At 46.2% G+C, this 26,714-nt stretch overlaps 21 non-coding genes across 21 annotated transcripts; all 21 read right to left on the bottom strand.

Moving 5' to 3' along the window:
• Positions 1 to 1,577: 1,577 nt before the first annotated feature.
• On the bottom strand, positions 1,578 to 1,649 carry trnae-cuc (transfer RNA glutamic acid (anticodon CUC)). The gene has a single exon. It is a non-coding gene; the product is annotated as a tRNA-Glu (tRNA).
• Positions 1,650 to 1,935: 286 nt separating this feature from the next.
• On the bottom strand, positions 1,936 to 2,007 carry trnae-cuc (transfer RNA glutamic acid (anticodon CUC)). Its single transcript has one exon. It is a non-coding gene; the product is annotated as a tRNA-Glu (tRNA).
• Positions 2,008 to 3,312: 1,305 nt separating this feature from the next.
• trnae-cuc (transfer RNA glutamic acid (anticodon CUC)) lies at positions 3,313 to 3,384 on the bottom strand. Its single transcript has one exon. It is a non-coding gene; the product is annotated as a tRNA-Glu (tRNA).
• Positions 3,385 to 3,494: 110 nt separating this feature from the next.
• On the bottom strand, positions 3,495 to 3,566 carry trnae-cuc (transfer RNA glutamic acid (anticodon CUC)). Its single transcript has one exon. It is a non-coding gene; the product is annotated as a tRNA-Glu (tRNA).
• A 1,295-nt stretch (positions 3,567 to 4,861) lies between these two features.
• On the bottom strand, positions 4,862 to 4,933 carry trnae-cuc (transfer RNA glutamic acid (anticodon CUC)). The gene has a single exon. It is a non-coding gene; the product is annotated as a tRNA-Glu (tRNA).
• Positions 4,934 to 7,457: 2,524 nt separating this feature from the next.
• On the bottom strand, positions 7,458 to 7,529 carry trnae-cuc (transfer RNA glutamic acid (anticodon CUC)). Its single transcript has one exon. It is a non-coding gene; the product is annotated as a tRNA-Glu (tRNA).
• Positions 7,530 to 7,638: 109 nt separating this feature from the next.
• On the bottom strand, positions 7,639 to 7,710 carry trnae-cuc (transfer RNA glutamic acid (anticodon CUC)). The gene has a single exon. It is a non-coding gene; the product is annotated as a tRNA-Glu (tRNA).
• Positions 7,711 to 9,199: 1,489 nt separating this feature from the next.
• trnae-cuc (transfer RNA glutamic acid (anticodon CUC)) lies at positions 9,200 to 9,270 on the bottom strand. The gene has a single exon. It is a non-coding gene; the product is annotated as a tRNA-Glu (tRNA).
• A 1,487-nt stretch (positions 9,271 to 10,757) lies between these two features.
• Positions 10,758 to 10,829, bottom strand: trnae-cuc (transfer RNA glutamic acid (anticodon CUC)). The gene has a single exon. It is a non-coding gene; the product is annotated as a tRNA-Glu (tRNA).
• Positions 10,830 to 11,230: 401 nt separating this feature from the next.
• trnae-cuc (transfer RNA glutamic acid (anticodon CUC)) lies at positions 11,231 to 11,302 on the bottom strand. Its single transcript has one exon. It is a non-coding gene; the product is annotated as a tRNA-Glu (tRNA).
• A 1,410-nt stretch (positions 11,303 to 12,712) lies between these two features.
• trnae-cuc (transfer RNA glutamic acid (anticodon CUC)) lies at positions 12,713 to 12,784 on the bottom strand. Its single transcript has one exon. It is a non-coding gene; the product is annotated as a tRNA-Glu (tRNA).
• A 1,311-nt stretch (positions 12,785 to 14,095) lies between these two features.
• trnae-cuc (transfer RNA glutamic acid (anticodon CUC)) lies at positions 14,096 to 14,167 on the bottom strand. Its single transcript has one exon. It is a non-coding gene; the product is annotated as a tRNA-Glu (tRNA).
• Positions 14,168 to 14,273: 106 nt separating this feature from the next.
• trnae-cuc (transfer RNA glutamic acid (anticodon CUC)) lies at positions 14,274 to 14,345 on the bottom strand. The gene has a single exon. It is a non-coding gene; the product is annotated as a tRNA-Glu (tRNA).
• Positions 14,346 to 14,454: 109 nt separating this feature from the next.
• Positions 14,455 to 14,526, bottom strand: trnae-cuc (transfer RNA glutamic acid (anticodon CUC)). Its single transcript has one exon. It is a non-coding gene; the product is annotated as a tRNA-Glu (tRNA).
• Positions 14,527 to 15,652: 1,126 nt separating this feature from the next.
• Positions 15,653 to 15,724, bottom strand: trnae-cuc (transfer RNA glutamic acid (anticodon CUC)). The gene has a single exon. It is a non-coding gene; the product is annotated as a tRNA-Glu (tRNA).
• A 106-nt stretch (positions 15,725 to 15,830) lies between these two features.
• Positions 15,831 to 15,902, bottom strand: trnae-cuc (transfer RNA glutamic acid (anticodon CUC)). Its single transcript has one exon. It is a non-coding gene; the product is annotated as a tRNA-Glu (tRNA).
• Positions 15,903 to 16,182: 280 nt separating this feature from the next.
• Positions 16,183 to 16,254, bottom strand: trnae-cuc (transfer RNA glutamic acid (anticodon CUC)). The gene has a single exon. It is a non-coding gene; the product is annotated as a tRNA-Glu (tRNA).
• A 1,384-nt stretch (positions 16,255 to 17,638) lies between these two features.
• Positions 17,639 to 17,710, bottom strand: trnae-cuc (transfer RNA glutamic acid (anticodon CUC)). Its single transcript has one exon. It is a non-coding gene; the product is annotated as a tRNA-Glu (tRNA).
• A 109-nt stretch (positions 17,711 to 17,819) lies between these two features.
• Positions 17,820 to 17,891, bottom strand: trnae-cuc (transfer RNA glutamic acid (anticodon CUC)). Its single transcript has one exon. It is a non-coding gene; the product is annotated as a tRNA-Glu (tRNA).
• A 7,603-nt stretch (positions 17,892 to 25,494) lies between these two features.
• trnae-cuc (transfer RNA glutamic acid (anticodon CUC)) lies at positions 25,495 to 25,566 on the bottom strand. Its single transcript has one exon. It is a non-coding gene; the product is annotated as a tRNA-Glu (tRNA).
• A 109-nt stretch (positions 25,567 to 25,675) lies between these two features.
• Positions 25,676 to 25,747, bottom strand: trnae-cuc (transfer RNA glutamic acid (anticodon CUC)). Its single transcript has one exon. It is a non-coding gene; the product is annotated as a tRNA-Glu (tRNA).
• Between the last annotated feature and the right edge of the window lie 967 nt (positions 25,748 to 26,714).

The raw sequence follows: 26,714 nt of genomic DNA, 5'->3' as shown, positions 1-26,714 counted from the left end.
TAGATGTATTTCAAGGCCACCTTCAAACTCAGTGCCTCTTTGCTTGACTCCATGGAAAAGCAAAGAAACACCTGGGAAGACCTCAGAAAAAAATGTAGACCTCCACAAGTGTGGTTCCTCCTTGGGAGCAATTTCCAAAAAAACAGTTCAGCGTAGCATCCATGTGACCACTTCCTATTGAAGTGAGTCACTGGTACTATACCCGGTTGCCAAGTCCTGCTGTGGTTGCTGCTTGTAAGAAGGAATCAGGAGGATATAATTATGGTCAGATTTGCCAAATAGAGGGCGAGGGAGAGCTTTGTATGCATCTCTGTGTGTGGAGGAAAGGTGGACTAGAGTTTTTTTTTCTTGTTTGCTTATGGCCTTATAGAGTTCTGAGTGCCGTCTTAGTGCCACCATCGGTTTGTGGTGGTAAATAGACGCTACGAATCCTAATACAGATGAGAACTCTACTTCGTAGCATAGTATGGTCTACAGCTTATCATTAGGTACTCTACCTCAGTTGAGCAAGTTTCCTCAAGACTTAGGCTTTAATATTAAAACCTGTTTGTCAACCCCTCCACACATTTCTTGCTAACAAACGATAGTTTTGGCAGTCGGTTAGGACATCTACTTTGTGCATGACACAAGTCATTTTTCCAACAATTGTTTACAGAGGGATTATTTCACTTATAATTCACTGTATCACAAATTCAGTGGGCCAGAAGTTTACATACACTAAGTTGGCTGTGCCTTTAAACAGTTGTAAAATTCCCGAAAATGATGTCATGGCTTTAGAAGCTTCTGATAGGCTAATTGACATCCTTTGAGTCAATTGGAGGTGTACCTGTAGATGTATTTCAAGGCCTACCTTCAAACTCAGTGCCTCTTTGCTTGACTCCATGGGAAAAGCAAAGGAAATCAGCCAAGACCTCAGAAAAAAATGTAGACCTCCACAAGTGTGGTTCCTCCTTGGGAGCAATTTCCAAACGCCTGAAGGTACCTCGCTCATCTGTAGAAACAATAGTACGCAAGTATAAACACCATGGTATGCGCAGGCGTCATACCGCTCAGGAAGGAGACGTTCTCTCTCCTAGAGATGAACGCACTTTGGGTCGAAAAGTGCAAATCCATCCCAGAACAACAGCAAAGGACCTTGTGAAGATGCTGGAGGAAACAGGTACAAAATGGTCTATATCCACAGGCAAACGAGTCCTATATCGACATACCCCGAGAGGCCACTCAGCAAGGAAGAAGCTACTGCTCCAAAACCGCCATAAAAAAGACATAATACAGTTTGGGGACAAAGATCCTAGTTTTTGGAGAAATGTCCTCTGGTCTGATGAAACAAAAATCGAACTGTTTGGCCATAATGACCATTGTTATGTTTGGAGGGAAAAGGTTTTCAAGCTTTCAAGCCGAAGAACACCATCATGTTGTGGGGGTGCTTTGCTGCAGGAGGGTCTGGTGCACCACTAGAACACCTGGGAAGGACAGTGCAGGGCAAATCGGTTTGCAATTTGAAGTGGTACATATGTGCGACAACCTACTAAATTCACAGTGACAGGTTGCACAAGTAAACAAGAAGCATAGACTATTTCCCTGACCGGGAATCGAACCCGGGCCGCGGCGGTGAGAGCGCCGAATCCTAACCACTAGACCACCAGGGAAGGGTACTACAGTGCAAATCGGTTCCCAGTGTGAGCTGGTACATATGTGCGATAACCTTCTATATTCATTGTGACAGGTTGCACAAGTAAACATGTAGCAAAAGAAGTTCCCTGACCGAATCGAACCCGGGCCGCGGCGGTGAGAGCGCCGAATCCTAACCACTAGACCACCAGGGAAGGGTACTACAGTGCAAATCGGTTCCCAGTGTGAGCTGGTACATATGTGCGATAACCTTCTATATTCATTGTGACAGGTTGCAAAAGTAAACATGTAGCAAAATAGGAGTTCCCTGACCGGGAATCGAACCCAGGCCGCGGCGGTGAGAGCGCCGAATCCTAACCACTAGACCACCAGGGAAGGGTACTACAGTGCAATTCGTTTCCCAGTTTGAAATGGTACATATAGTTGAAGTCGTAAGTTTCCATCCACTTAGGCTGGAGTCATTAAAACCTGTTTGTCAACCCCTCCACACATTTCTTGCTAACAAACGATAGTTTTGGCAATCGGTTAGGACATCTACTTTGTGCATGACACAAGTCATTTTTCCAACAATTGTTTACAGAGGGATTATTTCACTTATAATTCACTGTATCACAAATTCAGTGGGCCAGAAGTTTACATACACTAAGTTGGCTGTGCCTTTAAACAGTTTGTAAAATTCCCGAAAATGATGTCATGGCTTTAGAAGCTTCTGATAGGCTAATTGACATCCTTTGAGTCAATTGGAGGTGTACCTGTAGATGTATTTCAAGGCCTACCTTCAAACTCAGTGCCTCTTTGCTAAACTCCATGGGAAAAGCAAAGGAAATCAGCCAAGACCTCAGAAAAAAAATGTAGACCTCCACAAGTGTGGTTCCTCCTTGGGAGCAATTTCCAAACGCCTGAAGGTACCTCGCTCATCTGTAGAAACAATAGTACGCAAGTATAAACACCATGGTATGACGCAGGCGTCATACCGCTCAGGAAGGAGACGTTCTCTCTCCTAGAGATGAACGTACTTTGGGTCGAAAAGTGCAAATCCATCCCAGAACAACAGCAAAGGACCTTGTGAAGATGCTGGAGGAAACAGGTACAAAATGGTCTATATCCACAGGCAAACGAGTCCTATATCGACATACCCCGAGAGGCCACTCAGCAAGGAAGAAGCTACTGCTCCAAAACCGCCATAAAAAAGCCATACTACAGTTTGGGGACAAAGATCCTAGTTTTTGGAGAAATGTCCTCTGGTCTGATGAAACAAAAATCGAACTGTTTGGCCATAATGACCATTGTTATGTTTGGAGGGAAAAGGGGAGGCTTTCAAGCCGAAGAACACCATCATGTTGTGGGGGTGCTTTGCTGCAGGAGGGTCTGGTGCACCACTAGAACACCTGGGAAGGACAGTGCAGGGCAAATCGGTTTGCAATTTGAAGTGGTACATATGTGCGACAACCTACTAAATTCACAGTGACAGGTTGCACAAGTAAACAAGAAGCATAGACTATTTCCCTGACCGGAATCGAACCCGGGCGCGCGGTGAGAGCGCCGAATCCTAACCACTAGACCACCAGGGAAGGGTACTACAGTGCAAATCGGTTCCCAGTGTGAGCTGGTACATATGTGCGATAACCTTCTATATTCATTGTGACAGGTTGCACAAGTAAACATGTAGCAAAAGAGAAGTTCCCTGACCGGGAATCGAACCCGGGCCGCGGCGGTGAGAGCGCCGAATCCTAACCACTAGACCACCAGGGAAGGGTACTACAGTGCAAATCGGTTCCCAGTGTGAGCTGGTACATATGTGCGATAACCTTCTATATTCATTGTGACAGGTTGCACAAGTAAACATGTAGCAAAAAGAGTAGTTCCCTGACCGGGAATCGAACCCGGGCCGCGGCGGTGAGAGCGCCGAATCCTAACCACTAGACCACCAGGGAAGGGTACTACAGTGCAATTCGTTTCCCAGTTTGAAATGGTACATATAGTTGAAGTCGTAAGTTTCCATCCACTTAGGCTGGAGTCATTAAAACCTGTTTGTCAACCCCTCCACACATTTCTTGCTAACAAACGATAGTTTTGGCAGTCGGTTAGGACATCTACTTTGTGCATGACACAAGTCATTTTTCCAACAATTGTTTACAGAGGGATTATTTCACTTATAATTCACTGTATCACAAATTCAGTGGGCCAGAAGTTTACATACACTAAGTTGGCTGTGCCTTTAAACAGTTTGTAAAATTCCCGAAAATGATGTCATGGCTTTAGAAGCTTCTGATAGGCTAATTGACATCCTTTGAGTCAATTGGAGGTGTACCTGTAGATGTATTTCAAGGCCTACCTTCAAACTCAGTGCCTCTTTGCTAAACTCCATGGGAAAAGCAAAGGAAATCAGCCAAGACCTCAGAAAAAAAATGTAGACCTCCACAAGTGTGGTTCCTCCTTGGGAGCAATTTCCAAACGCCTGAAGGTACCTCGCTCATCTGTAGAAACAATAGTACGCAAGTATAAACACCATGGTATGACGCAGGCGTCATACCGCTCAGGAAGGAGACGCGTTCTCTCTCCTAGAGATGAACGTACTTTGGGTCGAAAAGTGCAAATCCATCCCAGAACAACAGCAAAGGACCTTGTGAAGATGCTGGAGGAAACAGGTACAAAATGGTCTATATCCACAGGCAAACGAGTCCTATATCGACATACCCCGAGAGGCCACTCAGCAAGGAAGAAGCTACTGCTCCAAAACCGCCATAAAAAAGCCATACTACAGTTTGGGGACAAAGATCCTAGTTTTTGGAGAAATGTCCTCTGGTCTGATGAAACAAAAATCGAACTGTTTGGCCATAATGACCATTGTTATGTTTGGAGGGAAAAGGGGGAGGCTTTCAAGCCGAAGAACACCATCATGTTGTGGGGGTGCTTTGCTGCAGGAGGGTCTGGTGCACCACTAGAACACCTGGGAAGGACAGTGCAGGGCAAATCGGTTTGCAATTTGAAGTGGTACATATGTGCGACAACCTACTAAATTCACAGTGACAGGTTGCACAAGTAAACAAGAAGCATAGACTATTTCCCTGACCGGGAATCGAACCCGGGCGGTGAGAGCGCCGAATCCTAACCACTAGACCACCAGGGAAGGGTACTACAGTGCAAATCGGTTCCCAGTGTGAGCTGGTACATATGTGCGATAACCTTCTATATTCATTGTGACAGGTTGCACAAGTGCAAAGACTATTTCCCTGACCGGGAATCGAACCCGGGCCGCGGCGGTGAGAGCGCTGAATCCTAACCACTAGACCACCAGGGAAGGGTACTACAGTGCAAATCGGTTCCCAGTGTGAGCTGGTACATATGTGCGATAACCTTCTATATTCATTGTGACAGGTTGCACAAGTAAACATGTAGCAAAATAGTAGTTCCCTGACCGGGAATCGAACCCGGCCGCGGCGGTGAGAGCGCCGTAATCCTAACCACTAGACCACCAGGGAAGGGTACTACAGTGCAAATCGGTTCCCAGTGTGAGCTGGTACATATGTGCGATAACCTTCTATATTCATTGTGACAGGTTGCACAAGTAAACATGTAGCAAAATAGGAGTTCCCTGAACAAATCGAACCCAGGCTTTAGCGGCGGTGAGATGCACAAGTCATTTTAACCACTAGACCACCAGGGAAGGGTATTACAGTGCAAATCGGTTCCCTGTGTGACATATGGGCGATAACCTTCTATATTCATTGTGACAGGTTGCACCTTTAAAAAAATGTAAACCTCCAAAAGAGTCATGGTTCCCTTAGAATTTCGAACCCGGCCATGAGCGGTGAGAGCGCCGAATCCTAACCACTAGACCACCAGGGAAGGGTACTACAGTGCAATTCGTTCCCAGTTTGAAATGGTACATATAGTTGAAGTCGTAAGTTTCCATCCACTTAGGCTGGAGTCATTAAAACCTGTTTGTCAACCCCTCCACACATTTCTTGCTACGCAAACGATAGTTTTGGCAATCGGTTAGGACATCTACTTTGTGCATGACACAAGTCATTTTTCCAACAATTGTTTACAGAGGGATTATTTCACTTATAATTCACTGTATCACAAATTCAGTGGGCCAGAAGTTTACATACACTAAGTTGGCTGTGCCTTTAAACAGTTTGTAAAAGGCCGCGAAGAAAATGATGTCATGGCTTTAGAAGCTTCTGATAGGCTAATTGACATCCTTTGAACAATTGGAGGTGTACCTGTAGATGTATTTCAAGGCCTACCTTCAAACTGAAGTGCCTCTTTGCTTGACTCCATGGGAAAACAGTGAAGGTTGCACAAGACCTCAAAAAAAATGTAGACCTCCTGACGGGAATCGTGGTTCCTCCTTGGGAGCAATTTCCACTAAAAACAGTTCTGTACTACAGTAGCATCCAGTGTGACCACTTCCCTATTGAGATGAGTCACTGGTATTCCTGCTGACAGGTTGCTGCTTGTAAGAAGGAATCAGGAGGATATAATTATGGTCAGATTTGCCAAATAGAGGGCGAGGGAGAGCTTTGTATGCACCACTGTGTGTGGAGGAAAGGTGGACTAGAGTTTTTTTCTTGTTTGCATTTTATGGCCTTATAGAGCTCGTTGAGTGCCGTCTTAGTGCCACCATCGGTTTGTGGTGGTAAATAGTTCCCTGACTACGAATAATACAGATGAGAACTCTCTAACCACTAGACCACCAGGATGGTCTACAGCTTAATTAGGTACTTCCCAGTCAGAAATGGTAGCAATACCTCAAGACTTCTTTAATATTAGAGTCATTAAAACCTGTTTGTCAACCCTCTCACACATTTCTTGCTAACAAACGATAGTTTTGGCAGTCGGTTAGGACATCTACTTTGTGCATGACACAAGTCATTTTTCCAACAATTGTTTACAGAGGGATTATTTCACTTATAATTCACTGTATCACAAATTCAGTGGGCCAGAAGTTTACATACACTAAGTTGGCTGTGCCTTTAAACAGTTTGTAAAATTCCCGAAAATGATGTCATGGCTTTAGAAGCTTCTGATAGGCTAATTGACATCCTTTGAGTCAATTGGAGGTGTACCTGTAGATGTATTTCAAGGCCTACCTTCAAACTCAGTGCCTCTTTGCTTGACTCCATGGGAAAAGCAAAGGAAATCAGCCAAGACCTCAGAAAAAAATGTAGACCTCCACAAGTGTGGTTCCTCCTTGGGAGCAATTTCCAAACGCCTGAAGGTACCTCGCTCATCTGTAGAAACAATAGTACGCAAGTATAAACACCATGGTATGACGCAGGCGTCATACCGCTCAGGAAGGAGACGCGTTCTCTCCTAGAGATGAACGTACTTTGGGTCGAAAAGTGCAAATCCATCCCAGAACAACAGCAAAGGACCTTGTGAAGATGCTGGAGGAAACAGGTACAAAATGGTCTATATCCACAGGCAAACGAGTCCTATATCGACATACCCCGAGAGGCCGCTCAGCAAGGAAGAAGCTACTGCTCCAAAACCGCCATAAAAAAGCCATACTACAGTTTGGGGACAAAGATCCTAGTTTTTGGAGAAATGTCCTCTGGTCTGATGAAACAAAAATCGAACTGTTTGGCCATAATGACCATTGTTATGTTTGGAGGGAAAAGGGGGAGGCTTTCAAGTCGAAGAACACCATCATGTTGTGGGGGTGCTTTGCTGCAGGAGGGTCTGGTGCACCACTAGAACACCTGGGAAGGACAGTGCAGGGCAAATCGGTTTGCAATTTGAAGTGGTACATATGTGCGACAACCTACTAAATTCATAGTGACAGGTTGCACAAGTAAACAAGAAGCATAGACTATTTCCCTGACCGGGAATCGAACCCGGGCCGCGGTGGTGAGAGCGCCGAATCCTAACCACTAGACCACCAGGGAAGGGTACTACAGTACAAATCGGTTCCCAGTGTGAGCTGGTACATATGTGCGATAACCTTCTATATTCATTGTGACAGGTTGCACAAGTAAACATGTAGCAAAAGAATAGTTCCCTGACCGGGAATCGAACCCGGGCCGCGGCGGTGAGAGCGCCGAATCCTAACCACTAGACCACCAGGGAAGGATACTACAGTGCAAATCGGTTCCCAGTGTGAGCTGGTACATATGTGCGATAACCTTCTATATTCATTGTGACAGGTTGCACAAGTAAACATGTAGCAAAAGAATAGTTCCCTGACCGGGAATCGAACCCGGGCCCCGGCAGTGAGAGCGGCGAATCCTAACCACTAGACCACCAGGGAAGGGTACTACAGTGCAATTCGTTTCCCAGTTTGAAATGGTACATATAGTTGAAGTCGTAAGTTTCCATCCACTTAGGCTGGAGTCATTAAAACCTGTTTGTCAACCCCTCCACACATTTCTTGCTAACAAACGATAGTTTTGGCAGTCGGTTAGGACATCTACTTTGTGCATGACACAAGTCATTTTTCCAACGATTGTTTACAGAGGGATTATTTCACTTATAATTCACTGTATCACAAATTCAGTGGGCCAGAAGTTTACACACACTAAGTTGGCTGTGCCTTTAAACAGTTTGTAAAATTCCCGAAAATGATGTCATGGCTTTAGAAGCTTCTGATAGGCTAATTGACATCCTTTGAGTCAATTGGAGGTGTACCTGTAGATGTATTTCAAGGCCTACCTTCAAACTCAGTGCCTCTTTGCTTGACTCCATGGGAAAAGCAAAGGAAATCAGCCAAGACCTCAAAAAAAATGTAGACCTCCACAAGTGTGGTTCCTCCTTGGGAGCAATTTCCAAACGCCTGAAGTTACCTCGCTCATCTGTAGAAACAATAGTACGCAAGTATAAACACCATGGTATGACGCAGGCGTCATACCGCTCAGGAAGGAGACGCGTTCTCTCTCCTAGAGATGAACGTACTTTGGGTCGAAAAGTGCAAATCCATCCCAGAACAACAGCAAAGGACCTTGTGAAGATGCTGGAGGGAACAGGTACAAAATGGTCTATATCCACAGGCAAACGAGTCCTATATCGACATACCCCGAGAGGCCGCTCAGCAAGGAAGAAGCTACTGCTCCAAAACCGCCATAAAAAGCCATACTACAGTTTGGGGACAAAGATCCTAGTTTTTGGAGAAATGTCCTCTGGTCTGATGAAACAAAAATCGAACTGTTTGGCCATAATGACCATTGTTATGTTTGGAGGGAAAAGGGGAGGCTTTCAAGCCGAAGAACACCATCATGTTGTGGGGGTGCTTTGCTGCAGGAGGGTCTGGTGCACCACTAGAACACCTGGGAAGGACACTGCAGGGCAAATCGGTTTGCAATTTGAAGTGGTACATATGTGCGACAACCTACTAAATTCATAGTGACAGGTTGCACAAGTAAACAAGAAGCATAGACTATTTCCCTGACCGGGGAATCGAACCCGGGACGCGGTGGTGAGAGCGCCGAATCCTAACCACTAGACCACCAGGGAAGGGTACTACAGTACAAATCGGTTCCCAGTGTGAGCTGGTACATATGTGCGATAACCTTCTATATTCATTGTGACAGGTTGCACAAGTAAACATGTAGCAAAAGAATAGTTCCCTGACCGGGAATCGAACCCGGCCGCGGCGGTGAGAGCGCCGAATCCTAACCACTAGACCACCAGGGAAGGTACTACAGTGCAAATCGGTTCCCAGTGTGAGCTGGTACATATGTGCGATAACCTTCTATATTCATTGTGACAGGTTGCACAAGTAAACATGTAGCAAAATAGTAGTTCCCTGACCGGGAATCGAACCCGGGCCACGGCAGTGAGAGCGCCGAATCCTAACCACTAGACCAATAGGGAAGGGTACTACAGTGCAATTCGTTTCCCAGTTTGAAATGGTACATATAGTTGAAGTCGTAAGTTTCCATCCACTTAGGCTGGAGTCATTAAAACCTGTTTGTCAACCCCTCCACACATTTCTTGCTAACAAACGATAGTTTTGGCAGTCGGTTAGGACATCTACTTTGTGCATGACACAAGTCATTTTTCCAACAATTGTTTACAGAGGGATTATTTCACTTATAATTCACTGTATCACAAATTCAGTGGGCCAGAAGTTTACATACACTAAGTTGGCTGTGCCTTTAAACAGTTTGTAAAATTCCCGAAAATGATGTCATGGCTTTAGAAGCTTCTGATAGGCTAATTGACATCCTTTGAGTCAATTGGAGGTGTACCTGTAGATGTATTTCAAGGCCTACCTTCAAACTCAGTGCCTCTTTGCTAAACTCCATGGGAAAAGCAAAGGAAATCAGCCAAGACCTCAGAAAAAAAATGTAGACCTCCACAAGTGTGGTTCCTCCTTGGGAGCAATTTCCAAACGCCTGAAGGTACCTCGCTCATCTGTAGAAACAATAGTACGCAAGTATAAACACCATGGTATGACGCAGGCGTCATACCGCTCAGAAGGAGACGCGTTCTCTCTCCTAGAGATGAACGTACTTTGGGTCGAAAAGTGCAAATCCATCCCAGAACAACAGCAAAGGACCTTGTGAAGATGCTGGAGGGAACAGGTACAAAATGGTCTATATCCACAGGCAAACGAGTCCTATATCGACATACCCCGAGAGGCCGCTCATCAAGGAAGAAGCTACTGCTCCAAAACCAGCCATAAAAAGCCATACTACAGTTTGGGGACAAAGATCCTAGTTTTTGGAGAAATGTCCTCTGGTCTGATGAAACAAAAATCAAACTGTTTGGCCATAATGACCATTGTTATGTTTGGAGGGAAAAGGGGGAGGCTTTCAAGCCGAAGAACACCATCATGTTGTGGGGGTGCTTTGCTGCAGGAGGGTCTGGTGCACCACTAGAACACCTGGGAAGGACAGTGCAGGGCAAATCGGTTTGCAATTTGAAGTGGTACATATGTGCGACAACCTACTAAATTCACAGTGACAGGTTGCACAAGTAAACAACAAGCATAGACTATTTCCCTGAACGGGAATCGAACCCGGGCCGCGGCAGTGAGAGCGCCGAATCCTAACCACTAGACCACCAGGGAAGGGTACTACAGTGCAAATCGGTTCCCTGTGTGAGCTGGTACATATGTGCGATAACCTATATTCATTGTGACAGGTTGCACAAGTAAACATGTAGCAAAAGAGTAGTTCCCTGACCGGGAATCGAACCCGGGCCGCGGCGGTGAGAGCGCCGAATCCTAACCACTAGACCACCAGGGAAGGGTACTACAGTGCAAATCGGTTCCCAGTGTGAGCTGGTACATATGTGCGATAACCTTCTATATTCATTGTGACAGGTTGCACTAAATATTCATTGTGACAGGTTGCACAACCACTAAACATGTAGCAAAAGTGCAAAGTTCCCTGAGCTGGTACATATGGGATAACCTTCTATATTCATTGTGACAGGTTGCACAAGTAAACATGTAGCAAAAGAGTAGTTCCCTGACCGGAATCGAACCCGGGCCGCGGCGGTGAGAGCGCCGAATCCTAACCACTAGACCACCAGGGAAGGGTACTACAGTGCAAATCGGTTCCCAGTGTGAGCTGGTACATATGTGCGATAACCTTCTATATTCATTGTGACAGGTTGCAAAGTAAACATGTAGCAAAAAGAGTAGTTCCCTGACCGGGAATCGAACCCAGGCCGCGGCGGTGAGAGCGCCGAATCCTAACCACTAGACCACCAGGGAAGGGTACTACAGTGCAATTCGTTTCCCAGTTTGAAATGGTACATATAGTTGAAGTCGTAAGTTTCCATCCACTTAGGCTGGAGTCATTAAAACCTGTTTGTCAACCCCTCCACACATTTCTTGCTAACAAACGATAGTTTTGGCAATCGGTTAGGACATCTACTTTGTGCATGACACAAGTCATTTTTCCAACAATTGTTTACAGAGGGATTATTTCACTTATAATTCACTGTATCACAAATTCAGTGGGCCAGAAGTTTACATACACTAAGTTGGCTGTGCCTTTAAACAGTTTGTAAAATTCCCGAAAATGATGTCATGGCTTTAGAAGCTTCTGATAGGCTAATTGACATCCTTTGAGTCAATTGGAGGTGTACCTGTAGATGTATTTCAAGGCCTACCTTCAAACTCAGTGCCTCTTTGCTTGACTCCATGGGAAAAGCAAAGGAAATCAGCCAAGACCTCAGAAAAAAATGTAGACCTCCACAAGTGTGGTTCCTCCTTGGGAGCAATTTCCAAACGCCTGAAGGTACCTCGCTCATCTGTAGAAACAATAGTACGCAAGTATAAACACCATGGTATGACGCAGGCGTCATACCGCTCAGGAAGGAGACGCGTTCTCTCTCCTAGAGATGAACGTACTTTGGGTCGAAAAGTGCAAATCCATCCCAGAACAACAGCAAAGGACCTTGTGAAGATGCTGGAGGAAACAGGTACAAAATGGTCTATATCCACAGGCAAACGAGTCCTATATCGACATACCCCGAGAGGCCGCTCAGCAAGGAAGAAGCTACTGCTCCAAAACCGCCATAAAAAAGCCATACTACAGTTTGGGGACAAAGATCCTAGTTTTGGAGAAATGTCCTCTGGTCTGATGAAACAAAATCAAACTGTTTGGCCATAATGACCATTGTTATGTTTGGAGGGAAAAGGGGAGGCTTTCAAGCCGAAGAACACCATCATGTTGTGGGGGTGCTTTGCTGCAGGAGGGTCTGGTGCACCACTAGAACACCTGGGAAGGACAGTGCAGGGCAAATCGGTTTGCAATTTGAAGTGGTACATATGTGCGACAACCTACTAAATTCATAGTGACAGGTTGCACAAGTAAACAAGAAGCATGGACTATTTCCTGACCGGGAATCGAACCCGGGCCGCGGCAGTGGAATCCTAACCACTAGACCACCAGGGAAGGGTACTACGCAAATCGGTTCCCAGTGTGAGCTGGTACATATGTGCGATAACTTCTATATTCATTGTGACAGGTTGCACAAGTAAACTAGACCACCAGGGACCACCAGGGAAGGGTACTACAGTGCAAATCGGTTCCCAGTGTGAGCTGGTACATATGTGCGATAACCTTCTATATTCATTGTGACAGGTTGCACAAGTAAACATGTAGCAAAAGAATAGTTCCCTGACCGGGAATCGAACCCGGGCCGCGGCGGTGAGAGCGCCGAATCCTAACCACTAGACCACCAGGGAAGGATACTACAGTGCAAATCGGTTCCCAGTGTGAGCTGGTACATATGTGCGATAACCTTCTATATTCATTGTGACAGGTTGCACAAGTAAACATGTAGCAAAAGAATAGTTCCCTGACCGGGAATCGAACCCGGGCCGCGGCAGTGAGAGCGGCGAATCCTAACCACTAGACCACCAGGGAAGGGTACTACAGTGCAATTCGTTTCCCAGTTTGAAATGGTACATATAGTTGAAGTCGTAAGTTTCCATCCACTTAGGCTGGAGTCATTAAAACCTGTTTGTCAACCCCTCCACACATTTCTTGCTAACAAACGATAGTTTTGGCAGTCGGTTAGGACATCTACTTTGTGCATGACACAAGTCATTTTTCCAACGATTGTTTACAGAGGGATTATTTCACTTATAATTCACTGTATCACAAATTCAGTGGGCCAGAAGTTTACATACACTAAGTTGGCTGTGCCTTTAAACAGTTTGTAAAATTCCCGAAAATGATGTCATGGCTTTAGAAGCTTCTGATAGGCTAATTGACATCCTTTGAGTCAATTGGAGGTGTACCTGTAGATGTATTTCAAGGCCTACCTTCAAACTCAGTGCCTCTTTGCTTGACTCCATGGGAAAAGCAAAGGAAATCAGCCAAGACCTCAGAAAAAAAATGTAGACCTCCACAAGTGTGGTTCCTCCTTGGGAGCAATTTCCAAACGCCTGAAGTTACCTCGCTCATCTGTAGAAACAATAGTACGCAAGTATAAACACCATGGTATGACGCAGGCGTCATACCGCTCAGGAAGGAGACGCGTTCTCTCTCCTAGAGATGAACGTACTTTGGGTCGAAAAGTGCAAATCCATCCCAGAACAACAGCAAAGGACCTTGTGAAGATGCTGGAGGGAACAGGTACAAAATGGTCTATATCCACAGGCAAACGAGTCCTATATCGACATACCCCGAGAGGCCGCTCATCAAGGAAGAAGCTACTGCTCCAAAACCGCCATAAAAAAGCCATACTACAGTTTGGGGACAAAGATCCTAGTTTTTGGAGAAATGTCCTCTGGTCTGATGAAACAAAAATCGAACTGTTTGGCCATAATGACCATTGTTATGTTTGGAGGGAAAAGGGGGAGGCTTTCAAGTCGAAGAACACCATCATGTTGTGGGGGTGCTTTGCTGCAGGAGGGTCTGGTGCACCACTAGAACACCTGGGAAGGACACTGCAGGGCAAATCGGTTTGCAATTTGAAGTGGTACATATGTGCGACAACCTACTAAATTCACAGTGACAGGTTGCACAAGTAAACAAGAAGCATAGACTATTTCCCTGACCGGGAATCGAACCCAGGCCGCGGCGGTGAGAGCGCCGAATCCTAACCACTAGACCACCAGGGAAGGGTACTACAGTGCAAATCGGTTCCCAGTGTGAGCTGGTACATATGTGCGATAACCTATATTCATTGTGACAGGTTGCACAAGTAAACATGTAGCAAAAGAGTAGTTCCCTGACCGGGAATCGAACCCGGGCCGCGGCGGTGAGAGCGCCGAATCCTAACCACTAGACCACCAGGGAAGGGTACTACAGTGCAAATCGGTTCCCAGTGTGAGCTGGTACATATGTGCGATAACCTTCTATATTCATTGTGACAGGTTGCACAAGTAAACATGTAGCAAAAGAGTAGTTCCCTGACCGGGAATCGAACCCGGGCCGCGGCGGTGAGAGCGCCGAATCCTAACCACTAGACCACCAGGGAAGGGTACTACAGTGCAATTCGTTTCCCAGTTTGAAATGGTACATATAGTTGAAGTCGTAAGTTTCCATCCACTTAGGCTGGAGTCATTAAAACCTGTTTGTCAACCCCTCCACACATTTCTTGCTAACAAACGATAGTTTTGGCAATCGGTTAGGACATCTACTTTGTGCATGACACAAGTCATTTTTCCAACAATTGTTTACAGAGGGATTATTTCACTTATAATTCACTGTATCACAAATTCAGTGGGCCAGAAGTTTACATACACTAAGTTGGCTGTGCCTTTAAACAGTTTGTAAAATTCCCGAAAATGATGTCATGGCTTTAGAAGCTTCTGATAGGCTAATTGACATCCTTTGAGTCAATTGGAGGTGTACCTGTAGATGTATTTCAAGGCCTACCTTCAAACTCAGTGCCTCTTTGCTTGACTCCATGGGAAAAGCAAAGGAAATCAGCCAAGACCTCAGAAAAAAATGTAGACCTCCACAAGTGTGGTTCCTCCTTGGGAGCAATTTCCAAACGCCTGAAGGTGCGCTCATCTGTAGAAACAATAGTACGCAAGTATAAACACCATGGTATGACGCAGGCGTCATACCGCTCAGGAAGGAGACGCGTTCTCTCTCCTAGAGATGAACGTACTTTGGGTCGAAAAGTGCAAATCCATCCCAGAACAACAGCAAAGGACCTTGTGAAGATGCTGGAGGAAACAGGTACAAAATGGTCTATATCCACAGGCAAACGAGTCCTATATCGACATACCCCGAGAGGCCACTCAGCAAGGAAGAAGCTACTGCTCCAAAACCGCCATAAAAAAGCCATACTACAGTTTGGGGACAAAGATCCTAGTTTTTGGAGAAATGTCCTCTGGTCTGATGAAACAAAAATCAAACTGTTTGGCCATAATGACCATTGTTATGTTTGGAGGGAAAAGGGGGAGGCTTTCAAGCCGAAGAACACCATCATGTTGTGGGGGTGCTTTGCTGCAGGAGGGTCTGGTGCACCACTAGAACACCTGGGAAGGACAGTGCAGGGCAAATCGGTTTGCAATTTGAAGTGGTACATATGTGAGACAACCTACTAAATTCACAGTGACAGGTTGCACAAGTAAACAAGAAGCATAGACTATTTCCCTGACCGGGAATCGAACCCAGGCCGCGGCGGTGAGAGCGCCGAATCCTAACCACTAGACCACCAGGGAAGGGTACTACAGTGCAAATCGGTTCCCAGTGTGAGCTGGTACATATGTGCGATAACCTATATTCATTGTGACAGGTTGCACAAGTAAACATGTAGCAAAAGAGCAGTTCCCTGACCGGGAATCGAACCCGGGCCGCGGCGGTGAGAGCGCCGAATCCTAACCACTAGACCACCAGGGAAGGGTACTACAGTGCAAATCGGTTCCCAGTGTGAGCTGGTACATATGTGCGATAACCTTCTATATTCATTGTGACAGGTTGCACAAGTAAACAAGAAGCATAGACTATTTCCCTGACCGGGAATCGAACAGCGGTGAGAGCGCCCAATCCTAACCACTAGACCACCAGGGAAGGGTACTACAGTGCAAATCGGTTCCCAGTGTGAGCTGGTACATATGTGCGATAACCTTCTATATTCATTGTGACAGGTTGCACAAGTAAACATGTAGCAAAAGAGTAGTTCCCTGACCGGGAATCGAACCCGGGCCGCGGCGGTGAGAGCGCCGAATCCTAACCACTAGACCACCAGGGAAGGGTACTACAGTGCAAATCGGTTCCCAGTTTGAATGGTACATATGTATAAGTTGAATATTCATTTCCATCCAAGTAAACATGTAGGCTGGAGTCATTAAAACCTGTTTGTCAACCCTCCACAAATTTCTTGTTTCCCAGTTTGAAAACAATAGTTGAATAGTTTTCCACTTAGGCTGGAGTCATTAAAACCTGTTTGTCAACCCTCCACACATTTCTTGCTAACAAACATCTAGGACATCTTTGTGCATGACACAAGTCATTTTTCCAACAATTGTTTACAGAGGGATTATTTCACTTATAATTCACTGTATCACAAATTCAGTGGGCCAGAAGTTTACATACACTAAGTTGGCTGTGCCTTTAAACAGTTTGTAAAATTCCCGAAAATGATGTCATGGCTTTAGAAGCTTCTGATAGGCTAATTGACATCCTTTGAGTCAATTGGAGGTGTACCTGTAGATGTATTTCAAGGCCTACCTTCAAACTCAGTGCCTCTTTGCTTGACTCCATGGGAAAAGCAAAGGAAATCAGCCAAGACCTCCAGAAAAAAAATGTAGACCTCCACAAGTGTGGTTCCTCCTTGGGAGCAATTTCCAAACGCCTGAAGGTACCTCGCTCATCTGTAGAAACAATAGTACGCAAGTATAAACACCATGGTATGACGCAGGCGTCATACCGCTCAGGAAGGAGACGCGTTCTCTCTCCTAGAGATGAACGTACTTTGGGTCGAAAAGTGCAAATCCATCCCAGAACAACAGCAAAGGACCTTGTGAAGATGCTGGAGGAAACAGGTACAAAATGGTCTATATCCACAGGCAAACGAGTCCTATATCGACATACCCCGAGAGGCCACTCAGCAAGGAAGAAGCTACTGCTCCAAAACCGCCATAAAAAAGCCATACTACAGTTTGGGGACAAAGATCCTAGTTTTTGGAGAAATGTCCTCTGGTCTGATGAAACAAAAATCGAACTGTTTGGCCATAATGACCATTGTTATGTTTGGAGGGAAAAGGGGGAGGCTTTCAAGGCGAAGAACACCATCATGTTGTGGGGGTGCTTTGCTGCAGGAGGATCTGGTGCACCACTAGAACACCTGGGAAGGACAGTGCAGGGCAAATCGGTTTGCAATTTGAAGTGGTACATATGTGCGACAACCTACTAAATTCACAGTGACAGGTTGCACAAGTAAACAAGAAGCATAGACTATTTCCCTGACCGGGAATCGAACCGGGCGCGGCGGTGAGAGCCCGAATCCTAACCACTAGACCACCAGGGAAGGGTACTACAGTGCAAATCGGTTCCCAGTGTGAGCTGGTACATATGTGCGATAACCTATATTCATTGTGACAGGTTGCACAAGTAAACATGTAGCAAAAGAGTAGTTCCCTGACCGGGAATCAAACCCGGGCTGCGGCGGTGAGAGCGCCAAATCCTAACCACTAGACCACCAGGGAAGGGTACTACAGTGCAAATCGGTTCCCAGTGTGAGCTGGTACATATGTGCGATAACCTTCTATATTCATTGTGACAGGTTGCACAAGTAAACATGTAGCAAAAGAGTAGTTCCCTAAACGGGAATCGAACCCGGGCCGCGGCGGTGAGAGCGCCGAATCCTAACCACTAGACCACCAGGGAAGGGTACTACAGTGCAATTCGTTTACCAGTTTGAAATGGTACATATAGTTGAAGTCTTCTATTTCCATTAGGCTGGAGTCATTAAAACCTGTTTGTCAACCCCAAAAAACATTTCTTGCTAACAAACGATAGTTTTGGCAGTCGGTTAGGACATCTACTTTGTGCATGACACAAGTCATTTTTCCAACAATTGTTTACAGAGGGATTATTTCAGTTATAATTCACTGTATCACAAATTCAGTGGGCCAGAAGTTTACATACACTAAGTTGGCTGTCTTTAAAAGTTTGTAAAATTCCTCCAACATTGTCATGGCTTTAGAAGCTTCTGATAGGCTAATTGACATCCTTTGAGTCAATTGGACATGTACCTGTAGATGTATTTCAAGGCCTTTTTCAAACTCAGTGCCTCTTTGTTGACTCCATGGGAAAAGCAAAGGAAATCAGCCAAGACCTCAGAAAAAAAAAAAATGTAGACCTCCACAAGTGTGGTTCCTCCTTGGGAGCAACAAACGCCTGAAGGTACCTCGCTCATCTGTAGAAACAATAGTACGCAAGTATAAACACCATGGTATGACGCAGGCGTCATACCGCTCAGGAAGGAGACGCGTTCTCTCTCCTAGAGATGAACGTACTTTGGGTCGAAAAGTGCAAATCCATCCCAGAACAACAGCAAAGGACCTTGTGAAGATGCTGGAGGAAACAGGTACAAAATGGTCTATATCCACAGGCAAACGAGTCCTATATCGACATCCCCCGAGAGGCCGCTCAGCAAGGAAGAAGCTACTGCTCCAAAACCGCCATAAAAAAGCCATACTACAGTTTGGGGACAAAGATCCTAGTTTTTGGAGAAATGTCCTCTGGTCTGATGAAACAAAAATCGAACTGTTTGGCCATAATGACCATTGTTATGTTTGGAGGGAAAAGGGGGAGGCTTTCAAGCCGAAGAACACCATCATGTTGTGGGGGTGCTTTGCTGCAGGAGGGTCTGGTGCACCACTAGAACACCTGGGAAGGACAGTGCAGGGCAAATCGGTTTGCAATTTGAAGTGGTACATATGTGCGACAAACTACTAAATTCATAGTGACAGGTTGCACAAGTAAACAAGGAGCATAGACTATTTCCCTGACCGGGAATCGAATCCTAACCACTAGACCACCTGGGAAGGATAATACAGTGCAAATCGGTTCTCAGTGTGAGCTGGTACATATGTGTGATAACCTTCTATATTCATTGTGACAGGTTGTACAAGTAAACATGTAGCAAAAGAGTATTTTCGAACCCCCAGTGTGAGAGCACCGAATCCTAAACACTAGACCACCAGGGAAGGGTACTACAGTGCAAATCGGTTCCCAGTGTGATAACCGATAACCTTCTATATTCATTGTGACAGGTTGCACAAGTAAACATGTAGCAAAAGAGTAGTTCCCTGACCGGGAATCGAACCCGAGCAGCGAGAGCGCCGAATCCTAACCACTAGACCACCAGGGAAGGGTACTACAGTACAAATCGGTTCCCAGTGTGAGCTGGTACATATGTGCGATAACCTTCTATATTCATTGTGACAGGTTGCACAAGTAAACATGTAGCAAAAGAGTAGTTCCCTGACCGGGAATCGAACCCGGGCCGCAGCGGTGAGAGCGGCGAATCCTAACCACTAGACCACCAGGGAAGGGTACTACAGTGCAATTCGTTTCCCAGTTTGAAATGGTACATATAGTTGAAGTCGTAAGTTTCCATCCACTTGTAGTCATTAAAACCTGTTTGTCAACCCCTCCACACATTTCTTGCTAACAAACGATAGTTTTGGCAGTCGGTTAGGACATCTACTTTGTGCATGACACAAGTCATTTTTCCAACAATTGTTTACAGAGGGATTATTTCACTTATAATTCACTGTATCACAAATTCAGTGGACCAGAAGTTTACATACACTAAGGACCTTGTGAAGATGCTGGAGGAAACAGGTACAAAATGGTCTATATCCACAGGCAAACGAGTCCTATATCGACATACCCCGAGAGGCCGCTCAGCAAGGAAGAAGCTACTGCTCCAAAACCGCCATATTTTTATTTTTTTATTTATTTCACCTTTATTTAACCAGGTAGGCTAGTTGAGAACAAGTTCTCATTTGCAACTGCGACCTGGCCAAGATAAAGCATAGCAGTGTGAACAGACAACACAGTTACACATGGAGTAAACAATTAACAAGTCAATAACACAGTAGAAAAAAAGGGGAGTCTATATACATTGTGTGCAAAAGGCATGAGGAGGTAGGCAAATAATACAATTTTGCAGATTAACACTGGGGTGATAAATGATCAGATGGTCATGTACAGGTAGAGATATTGGTGTGCAAAAGAGCAGAAAAGTAAATAAATAAATAAAATAAAAAAACAGTATAAAAACAGTATGTGAATGAGGTAGGTGAAAATGGGTGGGCTATTTACCAATAGACTATGTACAGCTGCAGCGATCGGTTAGCTGCTCGGATAGCTGATGTTTGAAGTTGGTGAGGGAGATAAAAGTCTCCAACTTCAGCGATTTTTGCAGTTCGTTCCAGTCACAGGCAGCAGAGTACTGGAACGAAAGGCGGCCAAATGAGGTGTTGGCTTTAGGGATGATCAGTGAGATACACCTGCTGGAGCGTGTGCTACGGATGGGTGTTGCCATCGTGACCAGTGAACTGAGATAAGGCGGAGCTTTACCTAGCATGGACTTGTAGATGACCTGGAGCCAGTGGGTCTGGCGACGAATATGTAGCGAGGGCCAGCCGACTAGAGCATACAAGTCGCAGTGGTGGGTGGTATAAGGTGCTTTGGTGACAAAACGGATGGCACTATGATAGACTGCATCCAGTTTGCTGAGTAGAGTGTTGGAAGCCATTTTGTAGATGACATCGCCGAAATCGAGGATCGGTAGGATAGTCAGTTTTACTAGGGTAAGCTTGGCGGCGTGAGTGAAGGAGGCTTTGTTGCGGAATAGAAAGCCGACTCTTGATTTGATTTTCGATTGGAGATGTTTGATGTGAGTCTGGAAGGAGAGTTTGCAGTCTAGCCAGACACCTAGGTACTTATAGATGTCCACATATTCAAGGTCGGAACCATCCAGGGTGGTGATGCTAGTCGGGCATGCGGGTGCAGGCAGCGATCGGTTGAAAAGCATGCATTTGGTTTTACTCGCGTTTAAGAGCAGTTGGAGGCCACGGAAGGAGTGCTGTATGGCATTGAAGCTCGTTTGGAGGTTAGATAGCACAGTGTCCAATGACGGGCCGAAAGTATATAGAATGGTGTCGTCTGCGTAGAGGTGGATCAGGGAATCGCCCGCAGCAAGAGCAACATCATTGATATATACAGAGAAAAGAGTCGGCCCGAGAATTGAACCCTGTGGCACCCCCATAGAGACTGCCAGAGGACCGGACAGCATGCCCTCCGATTTGACACACTGAACTCTGTCTGCAAAGTAATTGGTGAACCAGGCAAGGCAGTCATCCGAGAAACCGAGGCTATTGAGTCTGCCGATAAGAATATGGTGATTGACAGAGTCGAAAGCCTTGGCGAGGTCGATGAAGACGGCTGCACAGTACTGTCTTTTATCGATGGCGGTTATGATATCGTTTAGTACCTTGAGCGTGGCTGAGGTGCACCCGTGACCGGCTCGGAAACCAGATTGCACAGCGGAGAAGGTACGGTGGGATTCGAGATGGTCAGTGACCTGTTTGTTGACTTGGCTTTCGAAGACCTTAGATAGGCAGGGCAGGATGGATATAGGTCTATAGCAGTTTGGGTCCAGGGTGTCTCCCCCTTTGAAGAGGGGGATGACTGCGGCAGCTTTCCAATCCTTGGGGATCTCAGACGATATGAAAGAGAGGTTGAACAGGCTGGTAATAGGGGTTGCGACAATGGCGGCAGATAGTTTCAGAAATAGAGGGTCCAGATTGTCAAGCCCAGCTGATTTGTACGGGTCTAGGTTTTGCAGTTCTTTCAGAACATCTGCTATCTGGATTTGGGTAAAGGAGAACCTGGAGAGGCTTGGGCGAGGAGCTGTGGGGGGGGGGGCGGAGCTGTTGGCCGAGGTTGGAGTAGCCAGGCGGAAGGCATGGCCAGCCGTTGAGAAGTGCTTATTGAAGCTTTCGATAATCGTGGATTTATCGGTGGAGACCGTGTTACCTAGCCTCAGTGCAGTGGGCAGCTGGGAGGAGGTGCTCTTGTTCTCCATGGACTTCACAGTGTCCCAGAACTTTTTGGAGTTGGAGCTACAGGATGCAAACTTCTGCCTGAAGAAGCTGGCCTTAGCTTTCCTGACTGACTGTGTGTATTGGTTCCTGACTTCCCTGAACAGTTGCATATCACGGGGGCTATTCGATGCTATTGCAGTCCGCCACAGGATGTTTTTGTGCTGGTCGAGGGCAGTCAGGTCTGGAGTGAACCAAGGGCTGTATCTGTTCTTGGTTCTGCATTTTTGAACGGAGCATGCTTATCTAAAATGGTGAGGAAGTTACTTTTAAAGAATGACCAGGCATCCTCAACTGACGGGATGAGGTCAATGTCCTTCCAGGATACCCGGGCCAGGTCGATTAGAAAGGCCTGCTCACAGAAGTGTTTTAGGGAGCGTTTGACAGTGATGAGGGGTGGTCGTTTGACTGCGGCTCCGTGGCGGATACAGGCAATGAGGCAGTGATCGCTTAGATCCTGGTTGAAGACAGCGGAGGTGTATTTGGAGGGCCAGTTGGTCAGGATGACGTCTATGAGGGTGCCCTTGTTTACAGAGTTAGGGTTGTACCTGGTGGGTTCCTTGATGATTTGAGTGAGATTGAGGGCATCTAGCTTACATTGTAGGACTGCCGGGGTGTTAGGCAAATCCCAGTTTAGGTCACCTAACAGAACAAACTCTGAAGCTAGATGGGGGGCGATCAATTCACAAATGGTGTCCAGGGCACAGCTGGGAGCTGAGGGTGGCCGGTAGCAGGCGGCAACAGTGAGAGACTTATTTCTGGAGAGGGTAATTTTCAAAATTAGTAGTTCGAACTGTTTGGGTATGGACCTGGAAAGTATGACATTACTTTGCAGGCTATCTCTGCAGTAGACTGCAACTCCGCCCCCTTTGGTAGTTCTATCTTGACGGAAGATGTTATAGTTGGGTATGGAAATCTCTGAATTTTTGGTGGCCTTCCTGAGCCAGGATTCAGACACGGCAAGGACATCAGGGTTAGCAGAGTGTGCTAAAGCAGTGAGTAAAACAAACTTAGGGAGGAGGCTTCTGATGTTGACATGCATAAAACCAAGGCTTTTTCGATCACAGAAGTCAACAAATGAGGGTACCTGGGGACATGCAGGGCCTGGGTTTACCTCCACATCACCCGCGGAACAGAGAAGGAGTAGTATGAGGGTGCGGCTAAAGGCTATCAAAACTGGTCGCCTAGAGCGTTGGGGGCAGAGGATAAGAGGAGCAGGTTTCTGGGCATGGTAGAATATATTCAGGGCATAATGCACAGACAGGGGTATGGTGGGGTGCGGGTACAGCGGAGGTAAGCCCAGGCACTGGGTGATGATGAGACAGGTTGTATCTTTGGACATGCTGGTTGTAATGGGTGAGGTCACCGCATGTGTGGGAGGTGGGACAAAGGAGGTAACAGGGGTATGCAGAGTGGGTCTAGGGGCTCCATTGTGAACTAAAACAATTATAACTAACCTGAACAACAGTATACAAGGCATATTGACATCTGAGAGAGACATTCAGCGAGGCATACAGTAATCACAGGTGTTGAATTTGGAAAGCTAGCTAAAAACAGTAGGCGAGGCTAATCCGCTAGCACAACAAACAGCAGGTAAAATGGCGTTGACTAGGCAACGGGGCCGACAGGTAAGACAAACAAGCAGAAAGGAGTACCGTGATTAATGGACAGTCCAGCGTGCGTCAGCTATGTAGCCAAGAGATCAGTGTCCAGGGGGCAGCGGTGGATGGGCAGGGGGGCTGGGCTGGCGAGGGTTATCCAGGTTTTAAAAAAAACTAACAATGACCAACTAGCTTGTAGCTAGTTAGCTGGTTAGCGTCTGGAGGTTCTTGAGTGTGTCATAAAAATAAAAATAAGAGTAAAAGTAATAGCGATTCCGCATCACATTGGGTGAGGCAGGTTTCCGGAAGGTATAAACAAATTAAAAATCAAAAAGAGATAGAAAGTAAATGGGGTCAGAGAGTGATTGGGACGCGGTGGTTCAGACGGTTAGCAGGCCTGTGCTAACAAGCTAACAGTTCGTAGGCCCGAGCTAGACAAGGTAGCAGTTAGCGGACCGGAGCTTGACAAGCTAGCCGTTAGCAGGCCGAATTAGCAAGCAGGGAGATAGCGAGGGCTAGAGAGTTAACCTTTGGGGGACGTCGCGATGGGAAGAGTCTGTTTATTCCTCTTCATGCGGTGAGCTGGAGATACAGCGATTCAGAAAGCTCGCGGGCCTTGGCCAGCAGATGGATCTTTGGCGATGTCGCAGCGGAAAAGCCTGTTGAAACCCCCTCGGACGATTATGTCGGCGGACCAGTCGTGATGGATCGGCGGGGCTCCGTGTCGGCAGTAGAGGGTCAGTAGAGGGTCCAGGCCAATTGGCAAATTAGGTATTTTTGGACCTCTTCGGCTAGTCGGGAGATGGGCTTAGCTCGAGGCTAGCTCCAGGCTAACTGGTGCTTGCTCTGGGACAGAGACGTTAGCCAGGAGTAGCCACTCGGATTGCAGCTAGCTATTTACGATGATCCGGTATAAAGGTTCAGAGCTTGCGGTAGGAATCCGGAGATGTGGTAGAGAAAAAACAGTCTGATATGCTTTGGGTAGATGTCGCGCTGGTGTCCTAGTTAGCGTTGAAGACCGCTAGCAGTGGCTAGCTAGTTAGCGGCTAGCTTCTGATGAGGGTTCCGATTCTAAAGTATAGAAAAAGCAGATCCGTACCACATTGGGTGATGCGGGTTGCAGGAGAGTATATTCAGCCTGTAGATGGAAAGTGAGATTAAAATATGTACGAAATATATACAGAAAAAAAACGAGGAAAAACTATATTTACACTATACAGGACGGGACAAGACAAAACACACGTCCGACTGCTACGCCATCTTGGAGTCATAAAAAAGCCATACTACAGTTTGGGGACAAAGATCCTAGTTTTTGGAGAAATGTCCTCTGGTCTGATGAAACAAAAATCGAACTGTTTGGCCATAATGACCATTGTTATGTTTGGAGGGAAAAGGGGGAGGCTTTCAAGCCGAAGAACACCATCATGTTGTGGGGGTGCTTTTCTGCAGGAGGGTCTGGTGCACCACTAGAACACCTGGGAAGGACACTGCAGGGCAAATCGGTTTGCAATTTGAAGTGGTACATATGTGCGACAACCTACTAAATTCATAGTGACAGGTTGCACAAGTAAACAAGGAGCATAGACTATTTCGCTGACCGGCAATCGAACAAGGGGCGCGGCGGTGAGAGCCCCGAATCCTAACCACTAGACCACCAGGGAAGGATAATACAGTGCAAATCGGTTCTCAGTGTGAGCTGGTACATATGTGTGATAACCTTCTATATTCATTGTGACAGGTTGCACAAGTAAACATGTAGCAAAAGAGTAGTTCCCTGACCGGGAATCGAACCCGGGACACGGCGGTGAGAGCACCGAATCCTATCCACTAGACCACCAGGGAAGGGTACTACAGTGCAAATCGGTTCCCAGTGTGAGCTGGTACATATGTGCGATAACCTTCTATATTCATTGTGACAGGTTGCACAAGTAAACATGTAGCAAAAGAGTAGTTCCCAGACCGGGAATCGAACCCGGGTCGCGGCGGTGAGAGCGCCGAATCCTAACCACTAGACCACCAGGGAAGGGTACTACAGTGCAATTTGTTTCCCAGTTTGAAATGGTACATATAGTTGAAGTCGTAAGTTTCCATCCACTTAGGCTGGAGTCATTAAAACCTGTTTGTCAACCCCTCCACACATTTCTTGCTAACAAACGATAGTTTTGGCAGTCGGTTAGGACATCTACTTTGTGCATGACACAAGTCATTTTTCCAACAATTGTTTACAGAGGGATTATTTCACTTATAATTCACCGTATCACAAATTCAGTGGGCCAGAAGTTTACATACACTAAGTTGGCTGTGCCTTTAAACAGTTTGTAAAATTCCCGAAAATGATGTCATGGCTTTAGAAGCTTCTGATAGGCTAATTGACATCCTTTGAGTCAATTGGAGGTGTACCTGTAGATGTATTTCAAGGCCTACCTTCAAACTCAGTGCCTCTTTGCTTGACTCCATAGGAAAAGCAAAGGAAATCAGCCAAGACCTCAGAAAAAAATGTAGACCTCCACAAGTGTGGTTCCTCCTTGGGAGCAATTTTCAAACGCCTGAAGGTACCTCTCTCATCTGTAGAAACAATAGTACGCAAGTATAAACACCATGGCATGACGCAGGCGTCATACCGCTCAGGAAGGAGACGCGTTCTCTCTCCTAGAGATGAACGTGTATTTTAAACGTGTATAGAACCCAGATACCGCCCGCAACGGCGCTGAAAGATGAAGTGTTGATGTCTAACGGACAGCACTGGGGGCATCTGTTTGATTACTTGGCCTGTAGCGTGAAACTCTATACGTTAGCCGAAGGAGAAGAATATACCGACCAGAAATTAGGCGTGACTTATGATGTTGAAGACTGGACGGTTTTTCGACAGGTTTTGTGTCCCGAACTGAGCCGTATCACCAAGGGTTACAGCTTGTTCACAGGCTACGAGACCCGTTGGGAAGGTACCCCGGACACCTCAGGAAGAGTATTTCACAGAGTTAAATTACAAC

This window comes from Oncorhynchus nerka, unplaced genomic scaffold, assembly GCF_034236695.1.
Source record: "Oncorhynchus nerka isolate Pitt River unplaced genomic scaffold, Oner_Uvic_2.0 unplaced_scaffold_1690, whole genome shotgun sequence".
NCBI classification, from domain to species: Eukaryota; Metazoa; Chordata; class Actinopteri; order Salmoniformes; family Salmonidae; genus Oncorhynchus; species Oncorhynchus nerka.
The sequence above is the reverse complement of the archived record's forward strand: the minus strand, read 5'-3'. Positions and strand labels throughout refer to the sequence as shown.